We start from the raw sequence: 16,610 nt of genomic DNA, 5'->3' as shown, positions 1-16,610 counted from the left end.
TTGATGGACACACGAATGTGAATTTTACATGGCATAAACTGTTTTTCATTTGATCTACCCCCATCACCCAATCATTAAAAACACAGCAACACTGTGCTTGGCTGGAGGCCCTGCTCAACACAGGCGGCCAGCTGGATCTGGCATGGGCTGCAGTTTGCGAACACCATCCTAGCGTGTGAGGGCCACGCTACAGGAATGACCGCTGTCCTGGGGGCTGCGTATCTCCCCAGCACCAAGGGCAATTCCTGGCATAAAGTGGCTGTTCTGGAAATATTTGTTTGTGGGATGGATGAATTTCTGTCTTTCCTACATTTAAGCATTTACAGTCATGCTCTATCCATTAAAAATGGGTTGTGGGTTGTTTCCAGGCAAATTTAAATTACAGGGAATGTTGTCAGCTTTATTCCAAAACAGCCTTAGAATATAGGCAAATGAAAAGCCAATGGAAATGGCTTGCCTTCTTGGTGGTTTTGATGCTGGACTTTTCACTCCATTTCTTGGGTATCATACCCCACCCAGCAGGAGAAGACTAGGGGGTGATTCTGCCTAAGGGTCTGACAGAAGCCCAGGGTTTAAAAGGAAGACATTCTTTCCTAACCATTTTGCTGTGTAAGCCTCAGACTCGCCCTCTACCAATACCATTGCCTGTCAGAAGGGGCATGGGACCTGGGGGGGCTGTTTTTGCACTTACCCAGTAATCTGCATGGTAACACTCAAAGGGTGGCTTTCGTGGGTGTGACAGTTGTGGGTGTGAGTGGACAATAAAAAGACTGTTGACCAGTCCATGTGGGGCCTGGGGTGCCGGTGGCGGCAGCCCCACCACCAGTGTTGCGGGGTGAAGACTGACTGGCCAGCGGTTTCCAAGCCAAGCAGGTCTCTTAATGGCTTAGAATTGGTACTGCACCAGGGACATTCTGATTTGTCAAGAGAGTGCACCGTGAACTTATGGCTGTGCCTGCTGTAGTTGATGGAAATGAGCAGTCTGGAGAGGGCTACTCGGTGGTTTGGCTTTCCAGAGCTGCTCATTATTTGCTTGTCTCGGTCTTTCTCTGCTTCATCTCATCCCACCTGTCTTGCTTTGCCGCCCCCTTTTTCTGATCCCACCTCATTGTTAGCGGTGAGTCTAGGACATTGAGGCTAAGCTTGGGACAGACTGTCCTGCCCCATTGTCAGGCCGTGCCTTTTGGCCATGGTTGAGCCAAGGTGAATGTGCAGCTCTGGACTGTGGCCCCGGGAGGTAGTGGCTACCATTGTGTTTGCTCAGTGGACAGAGAGTCAGAAAGCAGGGTCTCCGGGCACAGAGCAGAACAATAGCTGAGGACTTGGTCCTGCTGTTGGCCCTGTGAGCACAGGTTGGCACGTGAGCCTGTGCAGGGGTGATCTGTAGGGGAGTGGTCAAGATCTGTTCCCAAGTGGTGGCGCCTCTGAGCAGGTGGGGGCTGAGGTGGGCCCAAGCCCATTGCCACTTGCCTGCTGGCTCCCAGCTCAGGGGAGGGAACCCGGAGGGAAGTGATTGCTGCCAGGTGAGCTGCCCAGGCTTCTGTGCAGAAGCAGCCAACCTCCGGCTCTCTGAGGTCTCACCTTACCAGGGTGCCTCCAAGCCACAAGTGGGTGGAAAGGTGCTAATGCTCACGCTGGGATCCCTGCTTGTCCTGTGGCCTCAGATCTGGCTGGCACAGCCTTCACTGGGGCAGCCCCTTGACTTGCTAGCTATGTGTCCTGAACAGGGCCTGGCGCCCCTCGGGCCCCTGGAGGCATGTGGACCCTAGGCTGGCAGCCTGGCTGGGAGAGTCCCTCATTTGGCCCTGTGTCATTTAAGTCCTCCGCCCTCCCCTGCTTGCCTGAACAACCCCACCTTCAGGAAGTGTGAACCCTGAGCAGAGGGGGCTTCCTGCCCTCACTGGAGGCAGGCTGCAGGGATTGGCTTATCCCGGTCAGAGCTGAGAGAACGCATGGTCTCTAACTTGCTTCTGAGTAAAGCCCTTGGAATTTCTACTCCTGATTCACTGTTTTCTTCCATCTCCTGCCCTAAGGCAGAGTAGGGAGACAGGCTAATTTCCTGACACCTTTCTGCAGCAGAAGGTGTCTGGTCTCACTGCCCCTCTGTCCGGCTGGCGAGGAAGTTGCAGGGTGGTTTCGGCCGTTCTGTGTCCACTTGTCCTGCCAACACTGAAGGCCGTGACGAAGCCTTTGATCTCCGGGGTGTCTTTAGGACCCCACTGGGCCAGGCACCACGGGGCTCGGGAATGGAGAGGGGCAGCTCTGCTCACAGGAACTGAGTCTGGTCACGAAAGCAAGATCCAGGTTGTCCCACAGGCCGGGGAGCCGCCAGTAACGCCGACCCAGCACTTGTGTGCTCTTTGTTTTTATTTTTTATCACATAACATTAATTCACAACATTAACTGTAAACTAACACAGCACAGGTGTCAGGTGTATGGGTTTCAGGTGTACAGTTTCTCACCTCACACCACACTTGTTATCAAAACTTGTCAGCATCCACCACCAAGTAATGACCCCCCATGCCTGTGCAGCACCGCCCGCCCCCACCCCCTGTTCTGGGAATGGACTGACATTCCCGGAACCTTAAACTTGCTAGAATTAAGGGTGTATTTTTCTTTCATTAGTATTTTTTGGCTTTCTTTATATTCCACAAATGAGTGAAATCATATGGTATTTGTCTTCTTTTCACTTGGTGTAATCCCCTCAGTTGTTGAAAATGGCAGGATTTCTTTCTTTTTCTAAATGAAGTCCTTTCAAAATTTTACATTGTTGTGATTTTTGCACCATGTCTGATTTCTTCCTTCTGCTGTGGTCACTGTCGTCCTGCTGTCGCCAGAGCACCCCATAGCCCATCACTGCGGCCCCTTGGCTCTTGCACCTGCTCTTGTCACCGCCCCACCTGCTGGGCGCCGCCTGTCTGTGCTCCACTTTAGGGCTTGTCTTTGTCCTTTGTTCGGCTCCTCTATATCCCACATATGAGTGAAACCATCCGATACTTCTTTTTTCCCCTTGACTTACTTTGCTTAGCTTAGCATGATCTCTTCCAGCTCCACCACAAATGGCATGGGTTAATCTTTTTTGATTGCTGAGTAGTATTCCATCGTGTATCTGTACCACAGCTTTTGGGCACTTTGTCTGTTGGGGGGATTTAGGTTGTTCTATATCCTGGCTGTTGTAAGTAGTGCTGCAGTAAACACAGATTTCCTTTCGAATTAGAGTGTTTTTGTGTTGCTGGAGTAGATTGCTGGGAGTGGAATCGCTGGATCATTGGCTGATCCATGTGTAGTGTCCTGAGAATCCTCCACCCAGCTTCCCTGTTGGCTGGACCAGTTTACATCCCCAGCAGCAGTGTATGAGGGTTCCTGTTTCACCACATCCTCACCAGCACTTGATGTTTCTGGTTTTTGCTTTTAATTTACTTATTTATGCATACAGAACTGGGATACAGGCCAGAGGTGCAGGGGCGGTGAGGGGGTCACCAGATATATTCTCTTTTATTTTCCTTGCTGTTGGAGAAGAATCCACAAAGACATAACTAAGGCCAGTACCAAAGAGCTATGTTTTCTTTTATCTATTTTATATGTTCATGTCTTTAATCCATTTTGAATTAATTTTAGCATATGGTATAAGATAATTGTCTAGTTTCGTTCTTCTAGATGTGGTGTCCCAACACCATTTATTGAAGAGACTTTCTTTTCTCTGTCGTATGTTCTTGGCTCTTTTGTCATAAGTTCGTTGTCCATATATATGTGGCTTTATTTCTGGCCTCCCAATTCTGTTACATTAATCTGTGTGCTTGTTTTTATGCCAATACCGTATGTTTTGATTGCAGTAGCTTTGTGCAGTGTAGTTTGAAGTTGGGGCACATCAGACCTCCATTTTATTGTTTCTCTTAGAATTGTTTTAGCTATTTGAGATCTTTTGTGATTCCATACAAATTTTTGGATTTTTGGGTTCTATTTCTGTGAAGAATGCTATGCCCTGTCTTTTTAATATACTTGTTAATGAGTTAAAATTTGCGTACCATAGAAATCACCATTTATAAAGTTTAATGATTGTTGAGACCGTTCACAGAGCTATTTAATCATCACCTTTACCTAATTCCAGAACATTTTGTCATCCCCAAAGGAAATCCATTATCTGCTCAACAAGTCACTTTCTACCCCTCACCCCCAGCCCTTGGTGCCCACAAACCCACTTTCTGCCTGTGCCTATTCTGCACTTTCTCATCAGTGGATTCACCCGTGTGGCTTTGTATGTCTTGGCGTGTCTCCCTGAGCTTCCTATGTTTGAGGTTCTTCCGCCTTGGCACTTAGTGTGCTTCACTCCTTTCTGTGGCTGAGTAACATCCAGCTTATGGATGACCACATTGTATGTTATGCTATGCACTGTCCACTGATGGACATTTGGATAGTTTCTGCTTTCTCCTACCATCTCTTTCCCTACTCTTCATTTCAGACTTCTAGGCTGAGCTGGAAGACTACTCACCCAGTCAGTCTCCTTTGCTCATACCCCACTCCCCTTTGCTCAGGGCAGAGGTAGCACAGAATGCTTGGCTACCTCTAGGGTCTAGGGCAGGGAGGGGCCCGCAGAGGCAGGCCCCGGGCCATGGGAAGTGGATTGGGGATGGGCTGGGAGGAGCTGGGAGATATGGCATATTAATGTGATGCCCAGCTCACCCTTTGCATGTACAGGCTCTGGCCTCTAGTACTGTGTTCAGTGATGAGTGTGCACAGCTATTTTCCTGAGCCCCTTTCCCCTCCTGCTCTGCCTGTACCCGGCCCTCACAGCTTGCAGCCTTTCTCGGAAGCAGTAATCCTGCGCCAGGCAGCCCCAGGCAGCCCCAGGCCCCTGTGAAGCCCATCACTCACCAGGCAGTGTCTCGTAGGACTGCTGCCCGGGCAGCCCTGCCCCCTCTTCTCATTCCCCTGTCCTGGTAAGGTGGCTAAGAGGGAAGTGGGTGCTCCATTGCCCTCCTAGGGTAGTGCTGTCTCCACTTCGCAGGTGGCTCTCCAAGGGAGGGTGAGGGGAGATGAGGGGTTGTGGTTTCGTGGCGGCACAGGGCACAGCAGCTTTTCCTCCTCCTGCCTGCTTTGCTGGTGTCTTCCTGGGGGGAATGATGCCCGCGCCTGCGTGTGTGAGTGCGTGTAAGCGACTTGTTCTCCTCTGGCAGAGGGTGCTGGTGCTAGGTGTCATGGGGTACTAAGTGTCATGTGCTATAGTTCGACTCCAGCCCACACTGTGTGCAGAGACTGACCACAGGCCAGGCTCGTTGTCTTTAATGGAAGAAAAGCTCGGCGCAGGAGTAGGCTGGTGTTCTCTAAGATACTGCTGTCCTAGGCAAGTCCCAGGCACAATTTAAATTTTCTGGTAGTCACACTAAAAAATTTATAAGAAAGGTGAAATTAGGCCCTCCCTGGTGGCGCAGTGGGTTAAAGCACTGCACAAAGAAGCTTAAGCCGCTTCCTCATGAGTTCGATTCCCGCCTGCCCCGGAGGTGACCACATGGCGTGGCAGACCTCTCTTGACCCACCCGCTGCTCCCCTCAGCAGGGTACTTCGTGAATCTGCCTGTTCTGTTCCCCACTCTGTCTCTGGTGAAGCCTCTCACCCTCCGCATCTCTGGCCTGTACCCCAGTTCTGTACGAATAAATAAATATTTAAAAAAAAATGAAATTAATTTCAGTAATTACTTTATTGAATTCTGTATACCCCAGTTTTTATCTTTTCAGCATATAGTTAATATAAAAGTTGTTAATGAGGTATTTTATACTTTTTTTTGGTGCTGAGTCTTTGACAGCCTGTGTGTGTCTCACACTTAGAACTGATTCTACACAGGCTGGTCCCTTGGGAAGACCGCTGCCCCTGGATGAGCTGAGCTCAGGTGCTGATAGGGTGCCTAGTGCTTAGTGGGTCCTGACGAGGCGCCCTTCGTACCTTCTACCGTTCCTGCATATCTTCCCAACCCATCAGAATTTCCTGATCTGTTACCCCTAGCTGGGGAGACGAGACCTAACATAAACCAGCTCCATCCATGTGAGGGCAAATGGGGATGTGTGATGCAGTCAAGGGAGAGCCCTTTGGGGCATGGGGGAAGGCACTGAGGCTTCTGTGGAAGTGGTGGCATCATGCTGGTGTTAGAAGTGGAGGATGATCCTCAGAGGGCCCTCTGTTTGGGGGTGCTATGGGAAAATGGAAACAAACCGAGGACCTTGCCCTTGGGGGTTTTGGCCCTGATATGACCCCTTCTCCTGGACCCTTGCATGCAGCCGCTCTCCTTATGGAGCACGAGACCTTGAACCACCTGTGAGGGCTGGTGGACCCTGACGGCTGAGCCCAAGTGGCGAGTTTGCATTGTGGATGCTGGTGGTACTGGGAGATTCTGAACTTAGAATTCAGGATGTTCCCGGGAAGGGAATAACAGGAAGCTGGAGTACTTTTTTGGCTATACTATAGGAAACCCCAGGACAGAGAATGCCTTAGCCCCTGGTGACAGACTGTTTTAAGTGGCCTGAGGTTTCTAGGTGGCAAGGCTCAGTGGGATGGATACCTGGGAGGCTGGTTTCACGTACCTGGCCTGCCTGGCTTTAAATCCCACCGCTGCTGGGCCTGTCCTTATTTCCAAAATGGGTAGCAGAGAAGGTCTGTGGTTCAAGGGTGGAGGGAGTAACTGAGTTAACATCCAGAAATCTTATAGCTTCTCCCCCAGGAAAGATTCTGCCCCCCAGGGAAACTGGAGCATCTGTGGTGGTTATGGCTGGGGGTGTTTCTGGCACATGGTAGGTGGGGGCCAGGGATGCTGCTCAATATATCACAGTGCCCAGGAGGGCCCCCCAGCTAGAACAGTCCAACTCCAAATGGCCCAGTTTCTAGCATATTGGCTCACCCTGTAGATGATAGTGACAGTTTTTCCCTGAGCTTTTGTCTTTCCTTGACTGTGTATCAGCTGTTGTAATAGGAGTTTCTGAAATTGGCAGATAATCGCCCACCTGTGTCTATGCAGATGGACTTCTTTTCCTTTCTCTTTTTTTTTCTAATAAACCTATTCTGTAAAAAAAAATTACGGCGACCCTAAAATCACTGCTTTTTAAGATTTATTTATTTATGCATAGAAGACCTGTGGTGTAGGCCAGAGGTGCAGGGGGTGGATTCACCAGAGACAGAGTGGAGAGCAGAACAGGCAGTTGTACCTAAATACACTGCTGAGGGGAGCAGCAGGGAGACAGGAGAGGTCAGCTCCCTGGCTGGAGATCACAAGTGATAGTGCCTAACCCCTAGGCCATCAGGGAGGCCTCTGAAGTCACTGCACAGCGCATGGTTTTCACAGTGCGCTTCCACATTTGTGCAGGGGAGAAAGTTAAGGAACAATTAAAATTATTAGAAGGCACCTTGAAAATAAATATTTTCTCTCCTGGAGCTGGTCAAAGGATTTGACCAGGGTTTTGAGGGCCAGGAAGCAGGGCAGTGTTCGGGGAGACTGACTGGAGCAGCCATGTGGTTAGATTTTGTCTTTATTTTAAATCCAGGCTGAACATGTGTCATTTGACTGTATTGTTTGATCCATTCACATTTGATGTAGTTATTGATGTAGTTGGATTTTCCTCTCATCTCCCTCCCTCACCCCTTCTTTATTGCTTTCTTTCCCATTAAATGAATGTTTTCTATATAAGATTTTAAGTCCTTTTAGTGATTTTTTGGTTTATTTTTTGCAGTATATTCTAATGGTGTCATAGGTCTTCTCATATACATCTTGACAGAGTCCACTTTCTATTTTCAGAATCTTAAAAAGATTATTCTCAGTATTATTTGAAGTAAGTCCATATTGATTCTCTTGGAAATGAACTTAATCAGGGTTAAGCTCATTTGATCAATTAAAGGCTTGGGGCTTTTTAAGGGTGCTGATATATTTGCTTGCTGGACTGGTACCCTTCATCTGTTCATTCCTCACAGTAAAGACAATGAACATGTTGAAGTTCTCTTTGCACCTGTAGTAATGGGCAGTATTTATGAGCTTTCCCATCTTGGGAAGGCCCCGCCTCCTCGATCATCACTGTCTTTGTGGTTTTGGCTTCCTCTTCCCCTTGCCCTGTCTAAGCCAACTGGTTTATGGCTCTGACCCTGCACAAGATTACAAATCTGGGTCAGTGTGTTACGCCCACTTGGAGCAGGGTGTTGGGCTTCAAGGAGTACCCAATAACAGATGAGCCTGGAGATAGTTGTGCTGACAGCCAGTGAGGTGGGGGCTGCTGCTTGATGGCTGGCTGTGACCCTCCCTGTGTGCTGAAAGGTGCAGGTATCTGGGTGGAGCTGGGTGGGAGAGCCAGGGGTGCACAGGTCGGCTGCCCCTGCTTGTCAGTGACGCAGACTGCCTTGGTGTTCTGGATGCACTTGTTTGACACTTCAGCATCTAAGTGCGGAGGTGAATGTTTACCAGTTTGGTAGGTATGTTTTTAAAAACAGCTTTATTATGGATAATTCACATGCTGCAGATTCACCCTTCTGAAAGTGTATACCTCGGGCCCTCCCTGGTGGCGCAGTGGGTTAAAGCACTGCACTGAGAAGCTTAAGCCACTTCCGCATGAGTTCGATCCCCGCCTGCCCAGGAGGTGACCACAGGGCGTGGCAGACCTCTCCTGACCCGCCTGCTGCTCCCCTCAGCAGTGGACTTCATCGATCTGCCTGTTCTGCTCCCCACTCTGTCCCTGGTGAATCCTCTCACCCTCCGCATCTCCAGCCTGTACCCCAGTTCTGTATGAATAATAAATAAATCTTTAAAAAAAAGAAAGTATATACCTCAGGGTTTATATTTACTAAATTGTGCAGCCATCACCACTGTCTAGTTTCAGAAACATTCTACCATCCCCAAAGGAAACCCCACCCCTACTAGTGGTGGCCCAGTCCCCCTTCCCTGGCCTCGGTACCCACCAGTCTACTTTCTGTCCATGTGGCTGTGCCTGTCCTGGACATTCTGCATCAGTGGAATCACATACTGCGGCCTGGGGTGTCTGGCTTCTCCTCTGAGCACTACATTTTTGAGGTCCCTGTATGTCGTAGTGGGTGTCACAGTGTCCTTCCTTCTTATGACTGAATGGATTAATATTCAACTGTGTGAAAACACATTGTGTTTATCCATTCTTGCGCTGGTGAACATTTGGGTTGTTTCCACTTTTTGGCCATTATGAATAATGCTTATAATACATGTAATATGGACATTTATATGCAAGCTTTTATGTGGACATATGTTTTCATTTTTCTTGGGTAGAGATGTAGGAGTGGAATTGCTAGGTCATATGACAAACATGGCCATGTTTAATGCTTGCAAAAGTGTCAAATTGTCTTGCAAAGGGGCTGCATTATTTTATAATTCTACCAGAAGTATATGAGGGTTCTGACTTGGTTTGGCATTTTTATATTCATTTTTTTGTGCTCAAAATCTGTGAGAGGTTTAAAATGGGAGGAGGAAAGAGAAAAGAAAGGGAAGGGGAAGACAGATAAGAGAGGATATCAAAGGATATCAAATAACAAGTTCCCAATAAAAACTCCAAAAATCACCATCCCCTGCGGGCAAGTGCCCAGCCAAACAGGCTTGGCACAAAGCGGCAGCCGAGGACCCAGAACAGTGTCACGAGCCCAAGATGCCTCCCTGGAGGGGAAAACAGGCAGTGATTTAGGCAGCACCCAGTATGCTCAGAGAATGGGAGAAACCCCGAGCTGGCCGTGGCCTCCATGCTTCCCAGGAGGTCAGGACGACTGGCGGCTGCCAAGGTCTCTGCCAGAATGCCAACGCCATGCCAGGGAGAGGAGCAGCCTCCCTTAGGTCTCTCGCCCAAGCTGCCAGGTATTTTTTTTTTTTAAAGATTTATTTATTTATGCTTACAAAACTGGGGAACAAGCCAGAGGTGTGGTGGGTGAGAGGGTTCACCAGAGACAAAGTGGGGAGCAGAACAGGGAGATTGAAGTACACTGCTGAGGGGAGCAGCAGGCAGGCCAGGAGTGGTCTGCTGTGCCATGTGGGCCACCTCTCGGGCGGGGTTTGAACTCGTGCTGCAGTGGTTTTGTAGAGCTTCATAATGTGGTGCTCCAACCCGCTGTGCCACCACGGAGGGCCCTAAAATAATTTTATCTATTCCTTCTAGCTTTTCCACATGCATATATTATTTTTTTCCTATTTTTTAAAAATTTTATAACAGTTTATTTTTATATCATTTTGTACATTTTTTTTTTCCATCTCAATTGTAATCCCCACGGGTTTCCCATCACCAAGTCACCCCACGGGTTTCCCATCACCAAGTGCCATCGTCATAATCCCGTGCACTTCCCTCCCTACCCCCCTGTTTTTGATCCCATTCCCCACTCCACCCCCGCAAAATGTCTCTGGTATATGGTTGTTCATTATTTTTGTTATTTTCTCGCCTGGTCCATTAGACTCCTGCTATGAGTGAAACCATCCGGTATTTTTCTTTCTCTTTCGTCGCCAGGTGTTTTTAATCTGAATTAGGCATGCAGTGGGGACCACGATCATCTTGGTGATGGCTTACGCCCCCTTATCTGCCCACTTGGACAGCCAGTGGGCTTCTAGAGGCGCAACACTTCTGTGTCCCAAGCCTACCTCTTGAGAAAAGCTCTTTTTAAGAACTCTTGATGTCTGTACAAGTACCAGCAAAAACAGTCCTGTGAATTAGAAAATTTCCCAGGTCCTGCTACCCAGAGATAACCATTCTTAGCATGATAGCCAAGGCTTTCCTGTCGCTGTGTTCAGGTATAGAACTTTCTGTTTTACTGACCACATGCGCCTTTGTTTTTATACAGCCACGCTATGTTCTTACGCTGCCGCCCTCCTCTTAGTGAGCACTGACATTATTTATGTTTGTTTTCCTTTAAACAGTGCTACAGAAAACATCCTTCTGCTATAGCCTGACCTTCAGAGCACTGGAGCACTTTATGTTTTAAAGCTTGTTCCTCAGTTTTCCACAGAGAGGTGGAATTTACATACCCACAGCACTGGAGGCTTTCCTCGTAGTGGTGACAGCCCCAGCTTCTGTCCATCCTGTTAATCTTTCACTTTCTAGTTGTTTCTTTTTGTGTTGCTATTTCATAGCTGTTGTCCACCTGTTGCCCACTTCTTAATTTTATTTAAAGATTTATTGATGATGCATCTAAGAGCTGGGGTGTAGGCCAGAGGGGCTGGGGGGTGAGAGGACTCACCAGAGACAGAGTGGGGAGCAGAATATGTGAACCTACTGAAATACACTGCTGAGGGGAGCAGCAGGTGAGACAGGACCAGTCTGCTGCACCATGTGGGTCACCTCCCTGCCCGGGGATCGAACTCAGGCTACAGAGGCTGCAGACAGTTTCATTGTGCTGAAGCTTAACCCCTGCGTCACCAGGGAGGCCTTATTTTTTTTTTCCTTGGGCTATAGTGGGTGTCTCAACCTCAGTTCTTTGATGTCTTTGAGCCAGGTCACTGTGGAGCGCTGCCCTGGGCATTGAAGGCACTTGAATAGCGTCCCTACTCACCGCCCACTTGATGCCAGTAATGCCTTCCCGGCCTCGCCATGACAGCCGTGGATGTCCGCAGACATTGCCCTGTGTACCCTGGGGCACAGAGTTGCCTCTGGCTGAGAACCACTGTTTTATAATAGCCCTTTTCTATATTAGGGCTATTAACACCCTTCTGTGTCATACTTTTTTTTTTTTCTCAGCTTCTCGTTTATCTTCCAGCTTTATTTTTGATGTGTTGTTGCATAGAATGTTTTAAAGTATTGCCAAATTTGTCTTTTCCTTTAAAACTCCTGATCTTGTGACCTGCCTGGAGAGGTCTTCCCTACCTGTGATTATGAAAACACTGACCGTCTTTTTCTCCTTGCGCTTTTATGGATTTTATAAAGACCTGTGGTCTAGAAGCAGCAAGGCAGCACAGAGCTTGGTATTTTTCCACATCTCTCTGCGAGTTGGCACAGGTGGAGTTGGTGGCTGGGACCCAGAGCCAGAGCCAGGCTCCTCTGGGTGATCTCAGGCAGCCCCTGAACTGCCCTGCTTGTCTCGCCTTGCCTATAAAGTGAGCTGTGGTAATGGTACCTGCTTCCTAGGGCTTGGGGCTAATCAGATATGCTCCGTGTTGACAGTAGCGCCACAGACGGTTAACTCTGCCCTCACCAGTGACTTTTTCATCCTCATTGGTCACATCTGACTCCAGAGAAAATTCTAGGAGGAGGATAAAGTTCAGGGAAGTCAGCTGGGTCAGTCTGGACACATGACTTAATGTGTGTATGTCCCTCCCTGTAACGCTTCCCCTTTCGACGCCCGTGTGCACGGCCCCCAAACTGCAAGGTAATACGCAGAGAAGTAAGATTTCCTTAATGATTATAGTTTCAAATGGTTACTTACGAGCCGTCTAGACCTGGGCATGTGTCTGAAGGATGGACTGGCATGTAGAACATCTGCCGGTGAGTTACTGGAGGGGTGGGAGGCTTGGTTGGGGATGCAGCGTCACCCTGTCTCTGAATCTCAGGGCTGTGGACCAGGCGGACAGGCGGCCTTCCCCTTTGCTGCTTCCCTGGCCCATGGGGTGTGTGAAGGTGAGGTGGGTCGCAGGCCCTGTCTGTCAGCAGCTCCCAGCGCAGCCCCCGGAGCCACACCTCTTCACCCAGCGCTGCCTTTTCCTTTCTGTTTTTCCAGTTTATTAACTGCCCTTTTTATTTTTTGTAATAAAATTTGGGGGTAAAATTTCAGATGTACAAAAAAGTTACAACAATAATGTGAAGAATTCCCAGATACCTTCTACCTGATTCCATAAGTGTCAAGATTTATTACATGTGCGTCTATTCTCTCTCTCTGCATTTTTCTGAACCGTTCCAGGTACCTGGCAGACATGATGCCCTGTTACCTCTAAAAATTCAGTGTTTTTATCTTCCAAATGACAAGTTCCTTTACCAAATGATCTAAACCAGGAGGTTAATTGCCACAGCCCGGACCCTATTGCAGCCAGCTGACATGTCTCTTAATTTGGAGCCGTTTCTGCCTGCCTCTGCCTCCGCCTCCACGACTGATGGCCTGGGCCGCACAGGCCCTTTTCTGTGGCTGCCCCTCAGGGCAGGCTTGTCTGGCGGTCACTCGCGTCCGGCTCGGCTCTGTACCCTGGGCAGGAGTGCCCCAGAAGATGCCCCGCGCTCGTGTCGCATGCCCAGAAGCTGCCGCTGTCACCTTGTCCCTTTTCTGTGATTTAACCTGGTCACTTAGTGGAGGTGGACAGTGCCATTTAGAAACTGGGCATTACCAGTGGAGTATCTGCTACCAGGCCTTCTCATTGTCAGAGCTGGGAACGGATGTGCGAATAAATGTGAGGAAATGCACACATGTGCTTGTTGGTGTGTGTGTACACGGGACTAGAAGGCTGCACATTCTGGACCCCAGATCTTACTCAATTGAGAGCATAGTTGGTCGTCAGATATCCACTGGGAGTCTACGAGGAGACCTCCAGTGCCAAGGTCACTTTGCCTGGGTTGGGGTGTTCCTGTAGGAGGGACTTGAGCACTAAAACTGGGCTACCCCTGGCCATCCAGGACAGGTTGGCCATCTGGGCATAGAGTAGGGGACTCATTTGCTAACTAATGAAGGGAAGGGAAAGGTCTCCCTCTCACTGCTTTTTCATCCTCCACCCCCGGGAAGAGGTCGCCCTTCTAGAAGCGCATACTGAGGCACCTTCCTTTTCAACACATCAAGAACATGTGAGATCACAGGCACAGTCGTTTCTTGATTTCACTTTATTGCACTTCGCAAACACTGTCAGTTGACTTTGCACACAGAAGGCAACCATGTATCAAGCCAGTCTGTTGAGTCATTTTCCCAGCAGTTTGTGCTCACTTTCCGTGCTGTCATGTTCCACTAGGGGGTATACATTGTGTTTAGATGTAATGCTGCTGCACACTTGGTAAAAATATAGTGTAAATACAATGCATCCACACTGGGAAGCCTCAAAATGGGGTGACTTGCTTTGCCGAGAAACCCGCGGCATCTCCTAGCCGCACCTGGGTTGCAGGGAGGCTCTTCGTGGTTCACAGGCCCCATCTTGACCCTTCTCTTGAACTTCCCCCAATCCTGGTGCTCCCTCGGAAGGCTGTTTGTTCAGCTCGACTCAACTACCAGGTTGTTCGCTGCCCTCTGTGGTTTGAACCCTGCAGAAGAAGGGCCCCTGGAAAAGTCCCGGTGGACAGTGGGCCATGTGTCTGGAGCATGAAGTCCTAGGTGCTGCTGGCTTGGAAGGGCTAGGCAGTTTTAAAAAAGGGAATGCTGCCTGGTGGTCTTTCTGAAAGGCCTTATATGGCTTTAGGAGTGTGGATTGAATTGGTGAGGGTCCCTCAAGACTCCCTGTCATCCATTTGCCGTCTCTGTCTGACTTTTACGTAACAAGGCCCATAACTGCCGCCATTTATTGAGGGTTCAGTGTGCCAGGGCCCCCTTTCAGTGTGTCCTGATTGTTAACCTCACTGACTCCTCCAGCAGGGCATGAATATGGTGACCCCCCCCCCCCCCCGTTATGGATGAAGAAACTGAGGTGCACAGGTTAGGTTCTCACCCCATGTTGGTCATATCACAGTGCCTGGGACTAGATGTCTGGGGTCATCCCCACAGCCCCCCTGTGGTCTCCAGGGAGACCAGAGGAGGACCTACTGCGATAAGTGTCATCACCGCCACCGTCTCAGGAGCTGGTTTCGGGGCCGTCCTGCCTGCCTGCCTGCCGCCACTCAGTGGGGTTGTGGCCTCTGCGCCTTCCCCTTGCTTCTTGCCGGTTCCAGTGCTTTGCCTTTGCTGAGGAACCGCAGCTGTGCCTTGCATGCAGACGCCCCCGGCTGTCTTCACTGCTGATTAGGTCCTTCAGAGCACTAAGTTCTGGTTAATCTATTTTTTGTTTTGTTTTGTTTTTGTCATTTGTGCTTTTGGTCACGTATCAAGAAACCATTGGCCAATCCAGGGGCACACAGGTTAAGTCTTGTGTTTTCTTAGAATAACTTGTAACTCTTATGTTTAGATCTGTGAATCGTTTTGAGTTTGTTTGGTTTGTGGTGTGAGGTAGGGGTCCAACTTCATACTTTTGCACATGGAAATTCACTTTTACCAGCACAACTGAGGAAAAGACTGGCCTTTCTTTTACTAAAAAGTGGTCAGACTTTAAGATCGGGGGTTTATTCCTGGACTGTCAGTTCTTGAGTTGATCTCAGTGTCTCCTCTTATGCCAGTGCTGGGTGGACTGGATTGCTGAGGTTCTGCTGTGCTGAGTTATTTTATATTTAATCTTGAAGGTGAACATAAAGGAAACATGATGTGGTCCTCACACTTCTATGTAAGGACCCAAATTAGCCGCTTGGACCAGATCTTGCGTGGCTGGGTCTAGACGACCGAGGGTGCCTTCCACTCCCCGGTCAGGCTTCCCAGCAGCTGCAGTCGGGTTTCGCGCCAGGAAGGCTTTGGAGAGACCATGTAAGTAAGAGCTCACTTCTCAGTGTGAAGGTTGGGGGGAAGTACCAGCTTTTTTGTTCTTTCAAATGGGAAGCATCTGAAACTGTGTTCAGCAGGTTTGGTCTTTAATCTAGCCTGAAACTGGACTGGTGTGGCTTCAGTTTTCTTTTCTTTCTTATCAATTTGGATCTTTTTACAACCAAACTCTCTTCTAGTTAAAAAACCTGCTGTGCAGTGAGCTTCAGAGGATGAAGGTAGATGCTTTTTTTTTGGAAATAATTTTAGAAGTATTGAAATGTTGCAAAAGGCAGTACAAAGTGTCCCTTGCTGTTAACACCTGGCATAATTGCAGAAGTAAGGAAGGATCATGGTGCAATAAAATATTTATTAAACTCTAGGTTTTATTAGGATTATACCAGTTGTTCCATGAATGTCCCTCTTCTGCCCCAGACCTTGCTGGGACTCACGGTGCGTTAGTTCTCTTGTCTCATAGGCTTCCGCGCCCGTGATGGTCCCTGGACTGTCATGCCCTGACGCTGCGTGAGGGCTGTGGGGCGTGGGCTGTCCCTCAGCCTGACTGTTGTTTCCTCGTGATCAGACAGACCAACATCGTGCATTTTGGGAGGCTGTCCCAGGGGATGTCGAGGGGCGCACGCCCCCCTGCCCCGCAGCTTACTGGTCTCTTCTTGCTGGCACTGTGGCCACCAGGAGTCCTCTGCAAAGGGGCTGTTTTCCCCTTTGGGGCTTTGAAACTATACAGATGCCTTGTTTCTCCTCAAACCTTTGCATGTTAATGTGCCTCTTCCTGGCAGTGATTGTCATTGTGGGATTTCTGTGGTGATAATGTGTTGCTCTCCATTTGTGAATTAGATTTCTTGTGTAGAAGTGAGCTGTCTCTTCCCCCCATTTATGCTCCATTTAAAATTTTCTACCAGGAGAGACCCGCATGTATGTATTTACCCTGTAGCTATAACTGCATGCTGTCGCTATTTAGTTGGTGGCCCAAGCTGTCTGCCTTTGTCATTAGGTGCTGTGTCCGCTGGCTCTCAGGGCTCCTGCTCACCCCCCTCCTCTGCTGAGCGTTGCCTTGGTCCCTGCTTCCTCGAGACGCTCCAGGCTTGTCTTGCGTATTCCCTGCCCTGGCCCTGGAGTTG

Source organism: Condylura cristata, unplaced genomic scaffold (genome assembly GCF_000260355.1).
Source record: "Condylura cristata isolate star-nosed mole 26May11 unplaced genomic scaffold, ConCri1.0 scaffold00025, whole genome shotgun sequence".
In the NCBI taxonomy this organism is placed as follows: Eukaryota; Metazoa; Chordata; class Mammalia; order Eulipotyphla; family Talpidae; genus Condylura; species Condylura cristata.
Note: the sequence above shows the minus strand (reverse complement) of the source record.